General features: G+C 39.9%; 1 long non-coding RNA gene across 1 annotated transcript in view; it reads left to right on the top strand.

Moving 5' to 3' along the window:
* The window catches only part of LOC309630287, a 77,934-nt gene extending 73,495 nt beyond the window's left edge, over positions 1–4,439 (top strand). Inside the window, exon 4 of the long non-coding RNA XR_014245568.1 lies at positions 551–4,439. This is a non-coding gene — a long non-coding RNA (uncharacterized lncRNA). The remainder of the gene's footprint in view (positions 1–550) is intronic.
* The last annotated feature ends 18,340 nt before the right edge of the window (positions 4,440–22,779 follow it).

Here is a 22,779-nt window from a genome sequence, read left to right on the forward strand (position 1 = left end):
CTTTATACTTAAAATACTATAGGAATAGAGAATAGGAAGAGAAAGTCTAATGTAATGATTTAGGCTTCAGATTAGATTTGGAAAGTCCCAATTCAGATGACTTTAAGGGCCGTGCCTGTAAAGTAAATGAATGCCGCAGGTGGGAGTTTGGAGAAAATTATATGAGATGATGTTTATAAAGCACAGTGTATTGTTTATAGTAAATGTACAAAAGTGGTATCATAGTAATAACAACAAGGAAGACTACAGCAATAAAAATAGCTAGTGCTTTCTGTGAGCCAGACTATATTCTGGTGCTTTATTCTTAGGGTGACTATATGGCCAGTTGGCCCAGAAGAACGCTGGGGTATCCTGTTCGTTTAACCTTGATCTTCAATTTTTCTTTTTTTAGCAGAATTTTATTAATAGTTGCATTAAAATAAGTCGGAGTAAGTTTCTCTTATTGCTTTGCCCACCCTACGATAGAATCAACCATGATAACCCATTTCTGTTTTGCAATCCCTTCAAGATACGATGTAAGTAACACTTACTTTTCATGATCTGCATTCAGAATGCTGTTAGAAAGAAGTGCCCCTGGGCAGGAGCAACGTGGGACAGCTAACTCCTTCCAGGCTGGGTGGAGTTAGGAAGAGGAGTCCATTTGCTGTCCCTGCTGGCTGCTTCATGACCAGCCAGATGTGCCGAGGCCTGTGAGACACAGCCTGCAAGACAGCCTTTGGGGAGAAATACGGGTAAGAAACTGATTAAAGTATGTGAATAGATACCAAGAATGATTATTATGCTTATATTGTTTTTTTCAAATGTTTGGGAAACCAATATAAAAAGGTTCAAAAAATTTTTTGGCTTTAATGTACACTGAATTGTATTATTTTATTTTTGTGGAAAAAATGATTTCTGAAATAGGTTTTGAATAGAACTATTTTATAGATCCACCAATAAATTTAAAAATATGTTGATCAGTAAATAAATATTTCAAAAATAATAGATATTTTACTTACTTTTAGGGCTCCTTTTCACTTCCAGAAATATATTTTTTTAAACAAATTATAAGGTTACCTTCTTTATTTGTATTTACTATTTAATCTTCACACTAACACTCTGAAGTAGATTAAAAATTTTTTTTATATTTACAGTTGAGAAAACTGTTACATACAGTAACATGTTGTTTAAAGCACTTAGCTAATCAGTAGCAAGCCAAGATTTCAAACTTGGGAATCTGGCTCCAGAGTTTTTGCTCACAACCATTACTCAAAAGTAGGTTTCACGGAAGATATAGGATTCTAGACCAAAGATCTGCCCCCCTCTCCCAGCTACTTAACTAGAATGTAACCTTGGGCAACTCACTTTCCCTCTCTGAGCCTCTGATTTTTTATGTATAAAATGGAGGTGCTACTGCCTATCTCATAGAGTTGTTGGAAGTATTCAATGAATTAACACATAAGAAAGGGCTTTTGTAAGCTGAAGATGCGGTACATAATTAAGACCATCATCTGTGGGCTTTTTCCATAAATCTAAGGCGGCATTGCGTGGGCTGATGCCCTAAATAGGAAGTTGGTGGGCATAGTGTGGGACAGGCAACAACTTTCAGTTATTCCAATTTCTATCTCCAATTGAATAAATTGGAAGCTCACACTTCCAACACTGTGTGTAGAGAAACACAGCGTAGTCTTATATATCAAGGATCCTCACACTGGTAACATGAAGCCTAAGTGTGTGTGGTTGAATTGTCCCGGATACACATAGAGTCATATAGTGTCAAGGGATCCACAGGACTTAAGATCTGTTCTATTCCTTTGGAAGTGACTGCCAGCAAAGGAGAACCATTTCTGATTTGTGTCACTGATTTCTTAGACTCCTGCTGACTAAAACGTAGGTGGAAAGTGGAAAAAAACCCACGTCATTGTGGCTGGCTGATGGGCTACTTAATGATCCCACGAAGAGAAGATGATTTCCTGTCCTCAGGGCCATTGCTCATGCCTAACCACCATTCTCTGGACAGCTACAGGAGTTCTAATTGCCTCGAGTTTGAACTCCTCTAACCCGTTTCCTTTACAGCCGCTATATAAATTTTTTCTGAAATGAAAATCTGATTATTACAGAGCCCTACTTACAATCCTTCAGTGACCTCCCTTGTCCTTAGGATAAAGTTTAAAACCCTCTGCGTGGTGGGGTAGACATCTACTATTTTTTCCTGCCTCACTCTCATTCCACATAACTTGGGTGGACTTGACTAAATTACACGGAACTAAGAGTGGGTACATGACCCAGGCCTGGCTAATCAGAAATTGTAGAGACTGGTTTAGGGATGGACATAGGATCCAAGCCAAGGAGAGCTGAAGAGAAATTCCTTCATTGATGACAAGATGATGACATCAGCTAAGACCTGTAACTAGCCATGCTGGCAAACTCAATTGCCTTTTGAACTTCCTAGTAACTGGAGTCACTCTATTCCAAATTTTGTTATTTAAGCTTTTTGAATTGTTTTTCTATGACGTAAGAAGATTCTTGACTAACACACTAACATACAAAGTGCTTTATGGTCTGGGCTGTACTCTCTACCTAGAATGACTTTCACTGTCCTACTCTTCTTCTTCATCCTCTTATCTCATTCTATTCACCATTCAAAATACCACTGGAGAACGGTATCTTCTCAGGAGCCTCTTCTGAAATCCCAGTCTGATCTAGTTGCTCCTTCCCAGTGTTTGCTCTCTCAGAACACTTATCACTCCACACTGTAACCACTGGTCTATTTCTGTCTTCCTTTTTCGGTTCAAGATTTCCTAGGGAAAGGGACTATATCTTATTTTACTGTGCATCCCTACTTCTTAGGAGATGCAATAAATGCTTGTTGAATAAATAGATACAGCTCGTACTTGGCTGAAATTTTCTCTAGTCCAGATACCATCTAGAGCAAATGCCCTTTCAAATATCCAGATGCCCTAATACTCTATTATATTAAAATTACTTCCTCCCCAGGACATAGTTTTCTGCCCAGTAAGTCTGGGTGTGGGAGTCCGCATTAGCCTCCAGACGGGTTTAAGCTAGGACGGACTCAGAGTGAGTTGCTGGCAGGAAATCTCAGAGTGGACCTTGACCAGTTGGCTTGGGAGTGGTTGGATTTGATGAGTTCAGGAAGATAATGTTATGATGAACACAGTACTTCTAGAGAGGTATTCACCTCCCACTCATTTTCAATCCACTCCCACTGGCCCCTTCCACCTCCACACAAACAGCTGTTGCTGAGTTCATCAATACATGATTGCCACAAATCCATAGACATATTTTGGTCTTCGTTTGACTTGCATTCTCATCAGCATTTGCAATGCTGACTACTGCTGCCTATCTCAAACAATCTTGTCTTCTGTGACTCCCAGCTTTACATTTACTTTTCCAGGTGCCTTGTTTCAGACTCTTTTTCAGGTTCATATCCCTTTACACAGACAATTGGACACTCAAGCCTCAGTCCTGACCTCCCTCTGTTGATATTTTCCATTTTCTACCTACAAGATCTCATCCACATCCAAGGCTTCATTTTTTCCCACCAAGTACGTGTCTTGTGAATTTGTGTCGCTAACCTAACTTTTCACTTAAGCATCAGACTTGTATGTATAATTGTTACTTAATAGCTCTACTTAGATGACACTTCAAACTCAACATGGCTAAAACCAAACTCTAGTTCTTCTGTCTCAAACTTAGTCCTCAATCTGTGTTCCCAGTCTCGATGAGGAGTGCCATAGTACATCCATTTATTCAAGCTAGAAACCCAGGTGTCATCTTTGATATCTTGTTCTCCCTGATATTCAATCCAGTTGAATTTATAGGAATAGTGTTTGAATCTTCTCATCTACCCATATTTACTTTTTCCCCTACTAAAAGGGTCTCCTAAATAATTTCCCAGCTTACACTCCTTTCCCCCTCCAATCTTTTTTCCACCCTGTAATGATAGTGATCTTTTCAAAACATAAATTTGTTTTGTGTAAGAACTCTGTTTAAAAGCCTTTAATGACATACCATTGCTCTTGGACAACGGTTAACTTAACCTAAAGACCTTACATGGTCTGGCCTCTACCTGTATTTCCTACCTTATCTGTACCTGCATCTTTTGGTTTCTCTAGCTTTTTCTTTTTTAGGTCATACTGGCCCTCATTCAACCCTTCCTTTTGCTATGCTTCCTCCCAGTATAGGCATTTTTATGTGCTCCTTTCACTCCCTCCTTGATATTGTTAAGTTCCACTCATTTTTTAGATCTTATTCTAGTGGTCATTTCTTCAGGGGAGCCTTCTATGACTTTCCATCCTAGGTCTCCTGTGTGCTCTCATAGTGCTAAGGACCCCTCCTTTACAGCACTAACTGCAGTTCTAACTTTACCTTTATTTGTACAATTATTAGATTATAGTCTGTCACTTCTACTAGACTGTTTGCCCCATGAGGGCAGGGCAATCTGACACTGCTTACTTTTTTTGTTGTTGTTCATCAATTAGGTAATGCTACATAATAAACCACTCCAACATTTAATCATTGCATGAAAAAATGCTCAACATCACTAGCCATTTGGGAGATGAAAATCAAGATCACAATGAGATACCACTTTACACACATTAACATGACTATAATTTAAAAAAATGGAAAATAGGTGTTGGCAAGCAGTAGAAACCCAGGCGTCAACTTCTAGTAGAGAAGTTGGAACCTTTGTACATTGATTGTGGAAATGTAAAATGGTTCAACCACTGTGGAAAACAGTTTGATGTTTTCTCAAAAAGTTAAGCATATAATATATATAACCCTACAATTCCACACCTAGGAATATACACAAAAGAGCTGTACAAGTACATGTACACACATGTTCACAGCATTCACAGCAGTCAAAAGGTGGAAACAGCTCAAATGTCCATCAACAGATAAATGGGTAAACACACTGTGGTATATACATACAATGGAATAATACTCAGCCACAAAGGGGAATGAAGTACTGATGAATACTACTGATTAAGGATGAACTTGAAAACATCAGACTGAGTGAAAGAAGCCAGACACAAAAATGGCACTTATTATATGATTCCATTTATGTGAAATATCTAGAATAGGTAAATCCATAGAGACAGAATGCAGATTGGTGGTTGCCAGGGGCTGCAGGAAGGGGGAAATTGGGGTAGAAATTCCTTAATGGGTACAGAGTTTCCTTTTGGGGTGACAAAAATGTTTTAGAACTAGATAGAGGTGGTGGTTGCACAGCATCGTGAATATTCTAAATACTACTGAATTGTTCACTTTGAAATGGTTACTTTTATGTTATGTGAATTTCACCTCAAAAAATTATTTTAAAAAACAACATTAATCATTTATTATTTCACAAGAATCTGCATGGTCGGCTAGACTCAGTTCTATTAATCTGGATGAGGCTCACTGATTTCAGATGGGCTCATGGGTGTGTCTTCAGTTAGTTGGGGAGTCGATTGGGGATTGGATGATCTCTTGACTTTGGCTTGGATGACTTGGCTGTGCTCCATGTGGTCTCTCATTCTTCATCAGGTTACCCTGGGCTTATTCTCAAGGCAGAGACAGAGGTGAGGGGAGCAAGACCTCTTGAGACCTAAGCTCAGAATTAGCACATTCATTTCCTCTGCATTCAGTTGGTCAAAGCAAATTTCAAGGCCAGCTCAGACTCAAGGGGTGGGGAAATGAACTATCGTTTGATGGAGACTGAAAAGTCAAAGTACAAGGGGTATGGATATAGAGGGAGTGGAGAATCTGGGCTATTTTTTTTTTTTTAATTTATTTATTTATTCTTAGCTGTGTTGGGTCTTCGTTTCTGTGCGAGGGCTTTCTCTAGTTGCAGAGAGCGGGGGCCACTCTTCATCGCGGTGCGCGGGCCTCTCACTATCGCGGCCTCTCTTGTTGCGGAGCACAGGCTCCAGACGCGCAGGCTCAGCAGTTGTGGCTCACGGGCCCAGTTGCTCCGCGGCATGTGGGATCTTCCCAGACCAGGGCTCGAACCCGTGTCCCCTGCATTGGCAGGCAGATTCTCAACCACTGCGCCACCAGGGAAGCCCGAATCTGGGCTATTTTGCAACCATAGATTTTATCCTTATGCCTGGCACTTGGTGAGTACTCAACAAGTATTTGTTCAATTAATGAATAAGTCATTGAATTTAGGCTGGAAGAGGAGCTGGGGTCCCAATTTGACATCTGAGATTATGAGATTTCACAGACTGGAAGGAAAAGGAAAACAGGATTCCTTGAGGTATTTGAGAACTTCTCAGATGATTCTAACTTCTCTAATTATAAATCAGAAGACAACCACAACCTTGTAAGGAAGATACATTATCCCCTCTGGCTAAGCTTCCTTCTTCCACTCCCTGTTTTGGTCAGGAATTAGAGGACTTTCTGTGTTAGAATTCTGAGCTAACACAAGTTTAGTAGCTATGCCAGCAGTGTGCTGGTAAACTGGTTCTCTTCAAAAAGGGGAAAAAAGCCTGATTTGTGGTGTTTGCTGATTTCCCTTCCACCATGGCCAATTTCAAGCTACCAGCTTAAAGTCACTGAATGTGGAGTTGGGAAAAAATACACACATCTGAGGCTTGAGAGTTGGTGGGAGCCAACTCCAGGATGCCACTGGTGTGCCTCCTTTGTTCAGAGCTCATCTGCACCTTGCCTGCCTTACCTGCCACTCTCCCAGAACCGTCGGAGTCAATGATCTGCTAGAGTTTGTTGCCCCATCATTTAAATTGTTCCTTTCATTCATTCACTCAACAGACAGTTATAGAGAAACTCTTATAAACTATTGTGTTAGGCTCTGGGGTTAAAATGATGAACAGTACAATCATGGTGTCCACCTTCCTAGAGCTCCCACTCTCCCTAACTGAAGTAGTACTTCCAGAACCTCTCAAGGGAGTTCTCTATTTCTGACGTTTTGCCCAGTGATACCCTGAGAGGGTGTTAGAGTGGTAGCACCTCAGCCTAGACGAATAAGACCCCCGGTTTCTCTTCTCTCACACACAACTGTCATTTACCACAGTCTTTCTAGACTACTTCTTTCTGGGTTGGAACCAAATATTCAATTATAGCTCAACTGTATAATTCAATTTTGATAGCATTACTTCATCACAATCTGAAAAATGAGGTTATTTTAAAACCATACAGAACCGGAGAAATCAGAATGCATTTAATTGTTACTGTATCACGTAATATTTAACATAATGTAATCAATACATAGCACTGTGTATAAATGAACCATTTAGGTTCTCACACATCTGAAGGAGAAAGAGGGCACCATTCCCAGAAGTGCTTTCTTTCCATTTGTTAAACCATAGTTCACACTTTTGGGGAATCAAATATTCATTTAAAGCCAAATACTAAGGCTTGTGTTCTCTTTTTTATTTCTTTTCTTTACAGATGTACATAGTTTTCTTTTGGTATACTATTAACCATGGACATATGTTTTTCATTTTACTACGTTGCTGACACTCAGGGTTTTATTTTTCTTCCAAGGGAGGGGAGGGCTGGATTGGTGGGGACAATCAATATATAAAATATAACAGCTGTTGCAAAATATATATGTGTTTTAGATGACTGCCTGAAGTTCCTAACACAAATTATGCCTGAGTGAACAAAAGAAAAATTCATGATTTATTTATTGTGTCTAGGACCCAAACATAAAGCTTAGCATAATCAGTCATCTATAGCACTCATGGCTTTAATATTAATTGCACTTGGAAAAGCAGCAGAATAGCAACCTTCGGGTGGAACAGAGCAGTTGGGAGGCGTGTTTTCAGAACACAAAGCCACCGGTTACCCTTGGTGTGTGTAGAGAGATGGATCTGAGAAACAACTTATCCCAGGAAAAGAATACACTCCACTCACCAGCCAAGGTCACAAAGCCAGGAGTCCTCCTGGAAAACAGACTACTGCTGGGGCAATTTGGTTTAATAAACTTGTTATTTCCTCATGCAAAATACATGGCCTTGCTGCCAAATCTCATGAGCATGTAAAGAAAAATAACCACTTGCCCAATAACTTTGGGCACCAATGTCATTGTGGGCTGTGAATGATGGGTGGCAGTGAAGTCCTGTGGAGCACCCCACCACCACCACCCTGGGACACAGAGTGGAAAGATCTGTGTTCTGCTAGATTCCATCAAAACTGGTGTGCATCTTCAAACCAACTCAGTGGCCAGCCTCCCCTCTGGGAGGAGACTTAAGGAGACGTGATCGAATGTTTCTACTTGACCTAGAACTGAGGGTTGGAGGTCTTGACATTAACTCTTAATGTCAGAATTAATTCCTCTTTGCTCCACGTTCCTGTAACACATTATTCTACTTTTAGTGGAACACGCTCTCCATCCAGCCTCAACTGAGAGTCCCTGGGGGTGTAGAGGCCATCCTGGTTCATCTTAATATTCCCTCTGTTCTTCATAGGTGCAGAGTGAACATCTGTTCAGTTGAAGTGAGAGGGAATTAAGTTATTTCACAGACTTTACGGTCCCCCAGCTGATCACACATTTTCTCTTTAGTTAATAGGACCTTTGATGGATTCCTACCTTGGCTACCTCTGGTACCCTTGTGCCTCCTGGGTCTTGGTCTCTCTTTCTGTAGGGAATAATCACACCTTCTCTATTTAACAGGCTTTTTTGTAACATCAAATATGAGAACACGTAGAATTCTGAAGATTTGGGAAAGGACTTTGAGCACTTGTATGTAGTCCTAAGTTTCCCGCAAGCTGAAAGCCCCTTACATCATCTCTGCCCGGTAGTAATTTGGCTTCTCCTGAGGGGCTGCTAGTGGTCCCAGTGGCCAAGCTGTTTCAAAGCCATCAAGTTAGGTCTGCAAACAATGTAAGTTTTTTTTTGTTTGTTTCTCAATGATTGAACAGGAGGGTATTTCAAGTCCCCATTCTACCTAGTGACAGAAAAATTAACCTAGTTAATTGCAGGGTCTTAGTCATTTCAGGTTTTAAACTCAGCATTTCAGTCAAATTCATCTCTCTGGTGGCAGGCTTTAACGCCATAATATCAAGACATCTGAGAAGCGTCTTGTTCTGGAGGATGCACTGTGTTGGCATCCGTTGCAATATACAATCCTGCCTGCTTCTTGGGCGGAGCCTCTTTTCACATTGGTACCCACTACAAATCCGAGTCCCCATTTATCTCAGGTCATCAACCTGGACCAGTGGTTCTCAAACTTTCTGGTCTCAGAAGCCATTTATATTCTTAAAAATGATTGAAACCCCAAATAATTTTGTTCTTGTGGGTTATGTCTATCAATATTTATACTGAAAATTTGGAAGTATTTATTTCTTCATTCAAAAACTAGAAGTCATTCCATATTAACCTAAATGACATACTGTTTATGAAAATAACCACATTTTGCAAAATAAAAAAATAGTGAGAAGAGTAGCTTTTAAAAACATTTCTGCAAATCTCTTTAATATCTGGCTTCATAGAAGAGAGCTGGATTTTCATCTCTTACTGCATTCAATCTATTGTGATATGCTATTTTGGTTGAACCATGTAAAGAAAATCTGGCCTCATTCAGATATATGTAGTTGATAAAGAGAGGAGTATCTAACAGCTTTTTCAGATAACCCTCCATATTCTTTTTAGTACTATACCAAAACTCAACAAGTGGTAGTTTCTCAAAGGTTAGTTGCCATGTGGAATCTGAAACCATAGCAATGAGCTTTTCATATTCTTCCACATTAAAATCCATTGTTCTATTTGCACTCTGAATGGATCTTCTACCTCTGTATGACTTCATAACATCATGCATTGGTCATTTGAAAAACTGATCAACTGAGTTAATCAGATCTTCTAAATGTTGATATATTTTAATATACAACATCAAAAACTCAGATTCAATGATATCATGACTTATTTAATAAGAAAACTCAAATTCCTGGAAAGCCGTCAAGCTCACAGTGGTAGATACAAGTTTTCCAAAATTCTAATTTTTTCTTGAATTGTATGGTGGGCAACACATTCTGTTAATTTTTCTTTTTGAAGTACCAGGCTCACTTGGTTCATTTCCAAGAAAATACTCAAGTCTGTTAAATGCTCAAGTCTGAATAATCATAATTTATCTTTCAGTCTTTCAAGGAAATAGAAACAATGTTCCATGAAAAAGGCAGCTAGTTCAGCTGGCAACTCAGTTGCACCTATGCTGTTCCTGACACAACCATTGCACTTTGAAATGCAGCAGAGGGGCTTTATGCATAATTTCCATTTTACTACATGGGATATTAAAAATACTTATACTCAAGGGACTAGATTTGATAAAATTAACAACTTGTGCTGTCTCATCGAGGACATTCTTCAGTGAAATTGGCATTAAAAAATACAAGTGTGCGGTGATGAAGACTACAAAGACAGCTAGTACCATTTGATGCCACTGCCACGACTCGTGCTAAGGCACCAGGAATTTAACTCACTATAGCTTTTGCATCATTAGTGCTAATGTCAACACAGTTAAAAAGGCAAACAATATCTTAGAATTATTATGAAAATAGTCTTAACCTCACGGATGCCCTGAAAGGGTCTCGGTGACCTCCGGGAATCTGTGGACTACACTTTGATAGCTACTGGCCTAGACACAGAGTTCTCTTCATTCTTACTGAGGCTCCCATAGGTTTTTCAGCCTCCTGAGCTGTGTTCAAATGCTCGGCCTCGGGGGAAGGTGTTGGTTTGTACCCCATGTTTTGACGGGGACACTAGGAATCAGGCTCCTCCTGGTACAGTGTCTGTTCCTTTGTTGCTGTTGTAGGTGCAGGAACGCTGTGTAGATAGGTCATCAGAAGGCAGTCTTACCAACTCTCAGATCCCCAGCTTTGTGTATGAGTGCATTTTTTGGTTTGTTTGTTTGTTTGTTTTTTTTAAATATTTATTTGGTTGCACCAGGTCTTATTTATTTATTTATTTATTTTTATATTTATTTTTTTTGGCTGTGTTGGGTCTTCGTTTCTGTGCGAGGGCTTTCTCCAGTTGCGGCAAGCGGGGGCCACTCATCATCGCAGTGCGCGGGCCTCTTCACTATCGCGGCCTCTCTTGTTGTGGAGCACAGGCTCCAGACGCGCAGGCTCAGTAGCTGTGGCTCACGGGCCCAGTTGCTCCGCGGCATGTGGGATCTTCCCAGACCAGGGCTCGAACCCGTGTCCCCTGCATTGGCAGGCAGATTCTCAACCACTGCGCCACCAGGGAAGCCCTGTTTGGTTTTTTTTTAATCAATTTCAGTACTTGGTGGGCATCCTATACCCTCTCAGGGACACTCATCAATATTCTAATACTGAACCCAAATCTACTTCTTACTATAGTCACACATTGGTATCAATCCCATCTTTCAGATTTAAAAAGAACAATCCCATTTTCTTTTCTACATAAAAGTCCTTTATGTAGAAGGACTTTTCTACATAAAAGTCCTTTTCAAAAGGTGTATCAAAACCTCTCTGTCATTTCTATTCTCCAAAAACATGATATGATAGGAATGAGACAGACTTGGGTGTAAGTGTTTGCATTGTGACCTTGGGCAAGTCACTTCATTTCTTTGATTTCAGGTTAATCATCTGTAAAATAAGATAATAATTCTTTTTTTAAAATTAATTTTTATTGGAGTATAGTTGATTTACAGTGTTCTGTTAGTCTCTGCTGTACAGCAAAGTGAATCAGTTATACATATACATATATCTACTCTTTTTTAGAGTCTATTCCCATATAGGTCATTACAGAGTATTGAGTAGAGTTCCCTGTGCTATACAGCAAGTTCTTATTAGTTATCTATTTTATATATAGTAGTGTGTATATGTCAATCTCAATCTCCCAATTTATCCCTCCCCCCCTTTCCCCCTTGGTAACCATAAGTTTGTTTTCTATATCTGTGACTCTATTTCTGTTTTGTAAATAGGTTCATTTGTACCATTTAAAAAAATTCCACATATGAGCGATATCATATGATATTTGTCTTTCTCTGCCTGACTTGCTTCACTCAGTATGACAATCTTTACATCCATCCATGTTGCTGCAAATGGCATTATTTCATTCTTTTTTATGGCTGAGTAATATAAGGATAATAATTCTTACCTCATAAGGTGTTTGGGGAATTTAATGATATATGTGTTTAAAGAATCAAATTAAGCACATAGTAGGCATATAATAAATGTTATTTCTCTTCCCTTTTTGGAAAATGTCATAATTGCTCATAATTTCTCTCAGGATATAAATGTGTTCTGAAAATATGACAATAATAAGGTATTATTAGTCATAACAGCACCACGACATCAATAATTTTAAGAATCATTGCTGGACTTCCACCTTGGTTTTTGAAGTCTGTAAATTTGATCCTAAGAGCTACCAGTTGTAGCTGCAGAACCCTGAACTGTTTTGGTATCTATAACAATAACTGCCAGTTTGGGGCTCCTTTTTTTTCTTGAAAGAGAGAATAAGGGGTTGTAGAAATAAACGTTCAGGAACCTGAGATGGAAAACTTGATAACTACTCATACAGTGGTACTTTCTATAAGCAAAGGCAAGATGGATGCCTCATATTTCACAGAAGGAATTAAAGTGAAGGGGCAGATATAGAAAAAATCCCTTACTGAATCACTAAAAAGAATAAAATGGATCCGATGGTTTTCTGTTTTTCTAACAAGCAGTGGACCAGTGACATGAAGGCTAGGATTGCAAGAATATAGAACAATGATCTAATTACTAAGCTCTTGTAAACTTCAAGTTCATAAAACAAAATAGAGATGAGGAAATGTATCTCTAAAGGATATTATGGGGTCTTAGGAGATGTAAAGATCATTCATCTCTTCCAAGGCCAGTCTTGCCAGTAATAGGGTGGTGATTGGCAAAGCCCTCTTATAGGTTTATGAATTCCAGGACACCCCATTTATCTGGAATTATGTTTCACAGGAATAAGCTGTTTCACAGAAATAAAAAATTTCAGATAATTAAATTATACCCCGCCTGGAAGTAAGACTATTTTTTATTTTAAAATAGTGGTTTATAACCCAGGGTTCATAAATCAGTTCTAGGGAGTTTTTGAACTGCCTGAAATTATATAGAAGATTTTGTGGTTTTTTTCCCTCACATGCATTTTTCTGAAGAGAGAATCCATAATTTTTACAAGTTCTTCAAAACTGATAAGAAAGAAACACCCCCTTCCCCAGCTTTTGTATACAGCCACTATTTGAAGATAATCTTTTCACAAAGTTTTCTTTTAGCAAAGTCTTTTCACAGCTAGGAAAATTGAAGTGTGATATTCTGAGTGTAATGTTTTGTTGTAATACTGGTTTGCTAATAAAATAGCGAAATGAAAACAAACAGACAACACCAAAAAAAACCCCAAAATGGACTGTAATCCAAAAAACCCTAGGAACTACTGTTTTAAGCAATTCTTGAAGTAAAATTTTTCAAATTGATCTAACTTTCCTATTTTATTTGCTACCTCTTGGGAAAATGACACATTTAGGGATATTGTTCTTCTATTAATTTATCCTTGCTTTTTAATGGTATTTCTGTCTCCTTATTCCCTGATGCATCAGTTACCTTTTTCTTGTTACCAGAAAGTGGGCTTCCAGGAATTTCTCCCAGCCTACTGCAAAGTGCTGGGAAATTAGACAACAGAGTTTGTTAGAATAATACTAAATAGTGTTTTAGTGAAAGTCTCTCCTGTGAATAAAGTGTGCAGGTGTTGGTGCACAGACTATGGGGCACCTCTTTTTTTAAGTTAGGGGCCAGCTTTGCATTTTTCCCATTCTTTACTTGTGGTCTAGATGACCAAGTTGACCAGTTAATGATTACCTGACACGTGAGAGGTAGGTAAATATATTGTTTATACAATATAGAGTTCAGTAGGATGTTATTAGGCTTTGTATTAGTCAACTATTGCCACAATAATACTGCATAACAAACCATCCCACAACTAAGTGACACACAACAATAGGCATTTGTTTTTCTTTGTTTGCAGGTCAGCTGGAGCTTTGTTAATCCAGGTGGGTTTAGTTGGGCTTGGTTCAAAACTCTGGATTGGATACAGGACTCCCCTAATATTTCTTCTTGGTCCAGGAGCTATTTGAACCCAAAGATAAGAGGACAAGAGGGATGAACATAGATGCAGGATGCCTCTTATGGCTTAGGCGTGGCCCTGACATATTCTTACTTCCACCCACCCTCCATTGGCCACAGCAAACCACATGGTCAAGGTCAACAACAATGGGGAAGGGTAGTAAATATATATATCCTCCCAAAGAAAGCAAGTGAATATTTGCTTAACAATTACTTAATTGACCCCAAACTGCCCCTTCTTATAAGTGAATTCATATTTTTTAAAAAAGAAAAATAACTACAGATCACCTTGCTATCATTTTAAAAAAGGCAGATTAAGCATCCTAGTAAGATTCCAAAACCTCCAGAAGGAAGAATTCTTTGTTGTTGTTCATCCTAAGAGTGTAGATAATAGACCAAAAAAAACCCCCAAAAACCCCAAACCAAACCGAAACAAAGAAAAAAAAAAACCCAAAATGGAACAAAAAAAAAAAAGGAAAAAAAACAAACTCAGTTTAATAACTGAAGGAAAAAATATTGCCAATGTTCCCTCAGCCATGAAATTTCAAATCCAATTCTGACTCACAGTTTATGGATATTGTTGTCAACCAGCTTTCTTGAGCTCTCATGGTGCGGTAATCCCACAAGGGGCAGTTTGTTTGTTTGTCATTCCAGATCATACCATCTGCTCTTAGCAATGTCTACCTAAAGTCCCCTTCTTTCCCATTATGGCAGCATCTTTGTGTAAGTAGAGAAATTTCACCTTCATAACTTATTCATGGCTGGGATAAGGGTCCAACCTTGGTGAGAATCACTGCAAAGCAGCATTACCAGTCGTTCTCACTTCCTTAGGGACAGCTCTCGTTCATTCTTCCCAAGGATCAATGAGAGTAGCTCTCCTTAATTTAGAACATCTGAATAGATTTAGTGGAGAAATGCTGACGTTTATATGTACTTCCTGGCTTTTGATTCTTTCTTGATGTAATTTTCTCTCTTAAAATGGGGACAACATGGCCCGTGTCTTTAAGATTTAATAAACAACAAGCCAAGGGCAGGATGTGGAACAACCTTGATGAGAAAGAGCACAGGGCTTGGCCTAAGTTGGCTAAGGTTTGAATTTGGAGGCCAATAACAAGCTGTGTATCCTTGGAAAAGTGACACAACTTCTCTGAGCCAAATCCCTAACGAGAATATACTACTACCTCTCTCACAGCGTTGTCGTTAGTCTCACACAGATTAGTTCTCAGCTACCTGCAAAATGGAGGGTACTTATTGGTTTTCACGAGTAGGAGAAATGAAAAGAACTTTGATTCTAGAGAATTTGAAATCCGTGGATGAATCACCAGAATAAAATGAAGAGCACTCTTTCATTCTAATCTCGGATGACATCTCTACAAAATGAGAAGAAGAGCAGAGAGAAGTCAGTTTCCAAACACCCAGATGTTATAACAATTTTTCACAGTCATTGAATTTTCACCTTTAAGTCTTACAAGTTTCGAAAAGGTTAATTCAGACAACATACTATACCTTCTAGTGATGTTAGATGGATGGGAGGGGTGGGAGATGGAGAAATAAAATAGCAAAGAAGCACAAATTTGCCACTATTTTCAAGTTTCTAAATACCAGCTTTCAATGGAGAGACTGTTTATCTTTGTCAAGGTAACTATTTCACTTCTGTACGACAATGGAGAAAAAACTTGTAGACAAAATACTAACTGTATTCTTGTTTAACGTTCAAAATAATTTTTGTCTAAAATGGATAATTCTGTAATAATAGTAGTAATGAACTACTTTTAAGGCTTATCATGTAAGGCACTATTCAAAACGCTTCATCTGAATTATCTCTTAGATCTGCATGAGAATAAATATTAGACATTAATTTAAAATCGAGGCATTCAACACTAAAAAGTATTTAGAATACTCATACACTCACCTTCTAGAACCAAAAATTGTTTACTTTGGGTAGTAATCCTAGATAGGAAAAAATACCAAAAAATAGTCAAATAAAATAAGTGGAAGTGGAAATACACATACAATTCAATGTCAAAACAACAAGGAATGGCGTCTGGTCATCAGCATCTTACCCTTAGTTCCCTGAAAATATTTTTATTGGCTGAGAAAAGAATATATCTTGTGTGTATATTTAAAAATCAGATACATCTTGAATTATCAAAGAAAACTTTACAGAACACCGAAACATACCAAAAATAGGCTGGGGGGAAGTTGAAAGGAAAGAAACATCTGATTGATGGTTAAATTACACAATGCTGTCACTTCCTTGGCAACTGAAGGACGTTTCTCCTTTGTGTCAAGAAACCTTTGCAGTATTTTCAACAATAAATGTGTCAGTTGCATGTGTAGCTGAAATTTTTCACTAGGGGGCAGCCTCTCACTGAAATGCAAGAGGATACTTTCTGCATCGTCTGATTGCAGTAAGGAACTGGACCAGGGAGGCACACGTTCTGGGTACAGCCTCTAAAGGGAAATTTATGCGTCTATAAAATATTGAATCAGCACAGTCACTCAGTGGCAAGTAAAGGAAGGAAAAAGTCTTGCATAACATTAAAAGCCCAGCATCAATAGATGCTTAGCTGTATGGACAGTGTGTGCTTTGAACACAAAACCTTTGCTGTGTGTGTGCTGAGCATTGGCAGCTGTCAGGAGTTTTAAGAGGGTCATAGTTTAGCCTCTTTTATAGATACACACACACGCGCACACGCACACTGAATTAAAAGCCACTGTGCAAGTAAACATTTTACAGTTGGGAAGGAATTGAAACAAGGATTGATTATTCCTTCACCTCTTGAACCCCAGGTTTAAACCGAGCGGAACGCTGCGGCCACGCTACTGCTCCACCACTTCGTGACTTTTATATGACCCTTTCTACCCACCTATTGTTTTTCCTCTTCGCCACTCTTTCTCTTGCGTTTTATATTCCTCAAGTGATCTCACCTAACAAAATCAACAGCCCAGGTCCCGAGGAGAGTCGTGACTGTGTTTTTTTAACCGGGTTCTGAATGGTCTCAGCATTACGCAGAGGCGATACTTGAAATGTGATACTGCCCAGTTCCTCTGCAGCCAGCAGAGCTGCGGGTCCTATTGTGTCTGTGATTGTAAAGGCATCTGAGAGCCCTGACACCCCTGAGCAACTGGTGTGACCTTGTGTGGTCTGGGAACCGGGACAGAGCTAGGGTGGCCAGGCACACTGTCACCCAGGACCCTCAGGCAGCATAAGCTGGCCTTAGGGATGCTCGTGGAAACTTGGGGGCCACTCCCAGAAGCCTGTGTTGGAAATGGAGCTTTAAGACGAGAAAAGAAAAGGAATTCATTAGATTAGAGGTGGGCATCCACAGAAACTAAGGCCCACAGAATCGGTAATTTTTCAGTAAGCTGGAGGCTAGAACTTGTGGCAGTTAGAGAGCATGACGGGTGTGGGCTCTCTAGCCAGACCAGAGTTTGAATCCTAGCTCTGTCTACTACTGGCTGGATGACTTTGGGAAGGTTACTTAACTTCTTTGCGCCTCAGGTTCTTTTTCTATAAAATGAGTGCTTAGAATAGTGCCCGGCATGTAATGAGTTTCAATGAAAGTTAGCTATTATTATTATTGATGTTGTATTATTGTTATTAGGATGCAGAGATGAGGGAAGAGGACTTCATGAAAAGTGTCAGTTTCCCCAGCTGTAAAATGGGGGTGACAGTAGAACCCACTTTATAGAGGTGTTGTAAGATTTAAATAAGCTACTACATGTGAAGTGCTTAGAATAGTACTTGGCAAATAGTAAGGGCTCAATAAAGTATTGTCATTGTTACTAGAAACCTGGATGGAGATAACGCTACTTTCCACCCTAAAGAGCTATTCAGACATAGAGAGTGGACTTGAGGACACGGGGAGGGGGAAGGGTAAGCTGGGACGATGTGAGAGAGTGGCATGGACATATATACACTACCAAATGTAAAATAGATAGCTAGTGGGAAGCAGCCGCATAGCACAGGGAGATCAGCTCGGTGCTTTGTGACCACCTAGAGGGGTGGGATAGGGATGGTGGGAGGGAGATGCAAGAGGGAGGGGACATGGGGATATATGTATATGTATAGCTGATTCACTTTGTTATACAGCAGAAACTAACACAATATTGTAAAGCAATTTTACTCCGATAAAGATGTTAAAAAACAAACAAGAGCTATAGAGCTGTGTGAGGAATGCATATGTATTTACTACCTCATCATCCCCCAGGATGCTCAATAAATGCCTATTCATCTTATTACTTAGCTTGATAATCCTGATACATGCTTAGTATCCATGCGTGTCAGAGGGAAGACTAATTTCAGTAATGGGGACCTAGAGTTTACATATAATCATTCCTATAAAGCAGTGGGTCAATCATTTTATGTTCTGGAGCCTCTTGGATCATCTGAAGATATCTATGGATTCTTACCCCAGAAAAAAGCATATACCTGCCCACCATATTGCCTACACATTCGGAGGCTTTTAAGCCTGTCTTAAAGCCCATCTAGGGATTCCATAGAAATCCATGAGCCCTGGGTGGGGGTGGGAGGGCAGGGGGCTGAGAATTCCTGCAATATACAGAAGAATATAACTGGAAGGGATGATTCTTAATACAGATTTCATCAGTAAGAATAGGGTTAGGAAGATGGCAAAAAAATCAGTACGTGCCCTTAACCCGTGGTTCTCAAACTGTTGGTGGTTGAGGGAGAAGAATAATCTGGATGCTTATTAAAATAAAGATTCTTGGACTGTCCCACCAGGTATTTTAGTTGTTTTAGGCTTACTATGCCCGGAAAACTGAATTTTAACAGGCACCCAGTTGATTTTGATGTAGGAGGCCCTTAAAGCACACTTTGAAAACTATTTCTTGACTTTTGGATGAACTTGTATCAGGTCTGAAAGACATTGGGTCCGGACTAAAGTAAAATTATTAAAAAAAAAAAAGAAATTGTTTATATCTTAAACCTCAGTACACTGTTTATATAAACTAAGCATTCCAGTTAGTTTAGAAGAGGAATGAAAGAGAGGAATAAAACTGCAGCTCTCTGGAAGGGTCTGGTAGGAGGTTTTGCTTGAGAGACACAAGTCATATCACCAAAAGATTAGATGACAGGCATTTTGGTGACCTCAATCCCATTCTCGTTACTACCATGGCTGCCTATCTTGGCTCCAATAAAGTTGACATGTACTGTGTTATCTTGTATTTTGGGACATGAACTTATTTATTTCCTCCAACCATATTATCTGATTATGATTGCTTTTCTCAGCCAGGTGCCAAACTTGAGGTAAGGAACCATCCTTGATTATTTATCTGTATTCCTCCACCTAGATACCTGGTAGAGTGCTCAGTTGAGAAGTTTTATAGGCTCACTAACTGCTAAATTAACTTACACTATACTACAGTTGAAAGGCAATAACATGGATTTCATGACTGTAAGTAACATGCTTCTAGGCATGGCCATGGAGAAGGGCTTTGTGGTAGAGTGAACTCAAAATCATTTTTATTACACTCCTCTCCTAGACACACACAATACAGAGGGTGAAAACAAACTCGTTTAGGCTGCATCGCTGGCCATTCTAATAGTGTTGGCAAACATTCTTTTTATATGGACCTAGTTTTTGTGGGCTCACTTTGTTTGGATTGTTCCTGACTTCTTGGATGTTCCCAAGGGCAGCGGTGGTGCCTCTTCCTTCCCTCTTGTTACACTGTCGGCAACGTTAATGGCGAACTCAAGACAGAGCAAGGGCTGAGGAAATGTTGTCTTCTGACCCCCTGAGGCAGATGGGGGACAATGGCCTCCCTGGTTAGTGCAGAAACCCAGAGAGCATCTGCTGACTCAAAGCCATCAGCCTCCAAAAATCAGGTTTTCAGGGCCCAGAGATGAGACCAGATATTCACTTCCATAACACCAGTGTTTGTGGCTCTGGATACAACTGATATTATAGAGATTATTTATATCTCAAAGTGTTTTTATTTTTTAGAGTCACTGTCAAATGAGCCCCTTTTTTTGTCACCCATATTCCTCTCTACCCAGTGTCCTCCTGTGGTAGAGGCCTCTTTGTAAGAATATTCTTTTTTTTTTTTAATTAATTAATTAATTTATATTTATTTATGGCTATGTTTGGTCTTCGTTTCTGTGCGAGGGCTTTCTCTAGTTGTGGCAAGCGGGGGCCACTCTTCATCGCGGTGCGCGGGCCTCTCACTGTCGCGGCCTCTCTTGTTGCGGAGCACAGGCTCCAGACGCGCAGGCTCAGTAGTTGTGGCTCACGGGCCCAGTTGCTCCGTGGCATGTGGGATCTTCCCAGACCAGGGCTCGAACCCGTGTCCCCTGCATCGGCAGGCAGACTCTCAACCACTGCGCCACCAGGGAAGCCCTGTAGGAATATCCTTGAGCTACATGGAGCACCCACCACCAAGGCCCACACTTGGGCGGATGTCTCCCAGGCCAGCACAATGATGCGGAGCTAAGGCTACAGGCTCCTCTGCTTTTTTTTTTTTTTTTAATTCAATTTATTTAAACTAAAAAAACAAAACCCAAAACAGTTCACCCATTTCTCTTCAAAATGCTATTTTAATCAAATGAGAAGGACATGAGGGACATTTATACAAAAAAATTCTCAAGCATGTAGTACTGGGCCATGTTTGAAATTCCTATAAACCTCATTACTTCTGAACCTCAAATGAAATTCTTTGCTCCTACCTGAATGCAATTGCCTGAGGACTTTAAAAAATTTTTTAGATCCTTCTTTTGTTGGTGGCTATTTTTAAAATGGGCCTTAAAAAGTCTGGAGTCCTAGGAATTCTGCACAGAAATGTAGCCAAACAGAAAGGCAAAGTAACATACGGCAGTGTTTTAGGCAAATATATGATAACATAAGGACAGCTTAAAAAATGAACATTGGTGCTACCTGGCAGTGCACATCCTGTGTTTTATTAAACCCTGAACATCTGAAAAACAATTTTTGGCATTCATTACCTTTAACTCCCAGAAGAATCTGCCTTTCTAGAGAAAGGCACTTAGAATTGTCACTTAGAAGTGACAGACGACATCATCCTCAGGCCTGTGGGATCTGCTAGGAGCATTCAGCAACTGGAAAGGGAAGGATGAGGTGGTGCAAGTAATCAGGAAACTCAAACCATTTTGAAAAATGTGCAAAGATCAGCTGAGCTACTTTTACTGCCAAGAATTAAAGAATCTTTTTGAAAATGCGGTTCTGCATCAGTTATCATCTCAAGGGAATCCAGAGGGTTTTTAAACAAAAGAACACAAGTAAAACCTTACACAGATAACACATAGCACATGGCCATACAAGCCTCCCTAGAAATTCACTTTTTTTAAGAAAAATGACACCAATGAACCATTGAAGATGCTTAAAACAAGTTTATTGAATTGAATGGAAGTGAGCCATGGCTGCACAGCTCTTTTCCAAGGAGGTCATTTGTAGGAGTAAGGAGAGGGGCAGCTTCAGATGTTTGTTCCCGGTGAAGTCTAGTTGTCAGTGTGCAAAACAGTCACCGGGAGGAAGCATCTATTGTTCCACGGAAGCTTGTGATCTTTCTGAAATGGGCGAAAATCAGTGAGATTATAACTGAAATTTTAGCATTGCCCTTCTCAAACCTTACACTCTTCCCTCACTATTACAAGTCTTAGTAGAGGAATTGCTCAGTGGAACACACACAAGAGCAAGCAATGGAGACACCCAAGCAGCATTTCTTTTATTCACATATTTTTTTCAGTTGTGGGCGGGTGACTATTGTGTCAGTCAGTCTCCTCCCAGGAAACAGAAGGCACCCTCAGCTGGGAACAGGATTATGAGTCTGGGGAGAGCTGTAGGCATGGGAGAGGGGCTGCCACGAATGAAGCCACTGCCAGAGCCCTGAGTGGGGAGAGGGGCAGGGGAATAGACATCAGTCTCTATCCCTGCCCTCTGAGCCCAGCCGGTGACTCCTATGGGTCAGAACCCCCTGGAAGCCAGTGGGCCAGCAGCTGATAATGCAGTCAATCCAAGTCAGCCTCCCAGGGCAGAGAGCAAAGCAGAGAACAGGGTAGAACAGGGATGAGGAAAAACTAACTGTTGTTCTCACACTTTGGAACAACAAACCCTGACAGCAGAGTACAGTGTATATGTGCTATTTTTTTAAAAAAGCAACTTAAATCAGATATTTATTCCCTTTCTTCACTATAAATCCTCATAATACATCTTCACTAACAACCCTGCCAAAGAATCCTAAAGCACTCAGGGTAGAACTTCTCTTCCAGTTGCTTTACTTTCTTCTACCACACGTGAGCAGAGCACGACATGCATGAGCACATTTTCAGACCTCCCTGTCTACCTGTTGGTCTCCTTTGATATGAATTCACTGCGAGCGAAGACCGCAAAGCTGCCCATTCTGGTCTTTGCTAGGCAATAAGCACGTACTCTATAGTCACTGTTAACGATGCTAAGATCTTGCAACCAAAACTTATTCATTGGTCCTTTATGTTAGTATCTCAGAGAGGATTATAATCTTGGACTTTGTGTAGGAAATAGGAACTGGGATTTCAAGGCTACTGTGGAGGTAAATAGCTGGCTGGCTGGAAGAGGAATGAGAGAGTCACTAACTGTTCAACAAACATTCATGAACCCCTGCTCAATGCTGGACAGTTTGCTAAGTCCAAGGAACACAAAGATATAAGACAAGGGAAACAGACAAGTCCTCCAAGGAACTGCAACTTAATGCGATTAGTGCTCTAATAGA

The sequence above is a fragment of the Balaenoptera borealis genome, assembly GCF_965194805.1.
Source record: "Balaenoptera borealis genome assembly, chromosome: 6".
NCBI classification, from domain to species: Eukaryota; Metazoa; Chordata; class Mammalia; order Artiodactyla; family Balaenopteridae; genus Balaenoptera; species Balaenoptera borealis.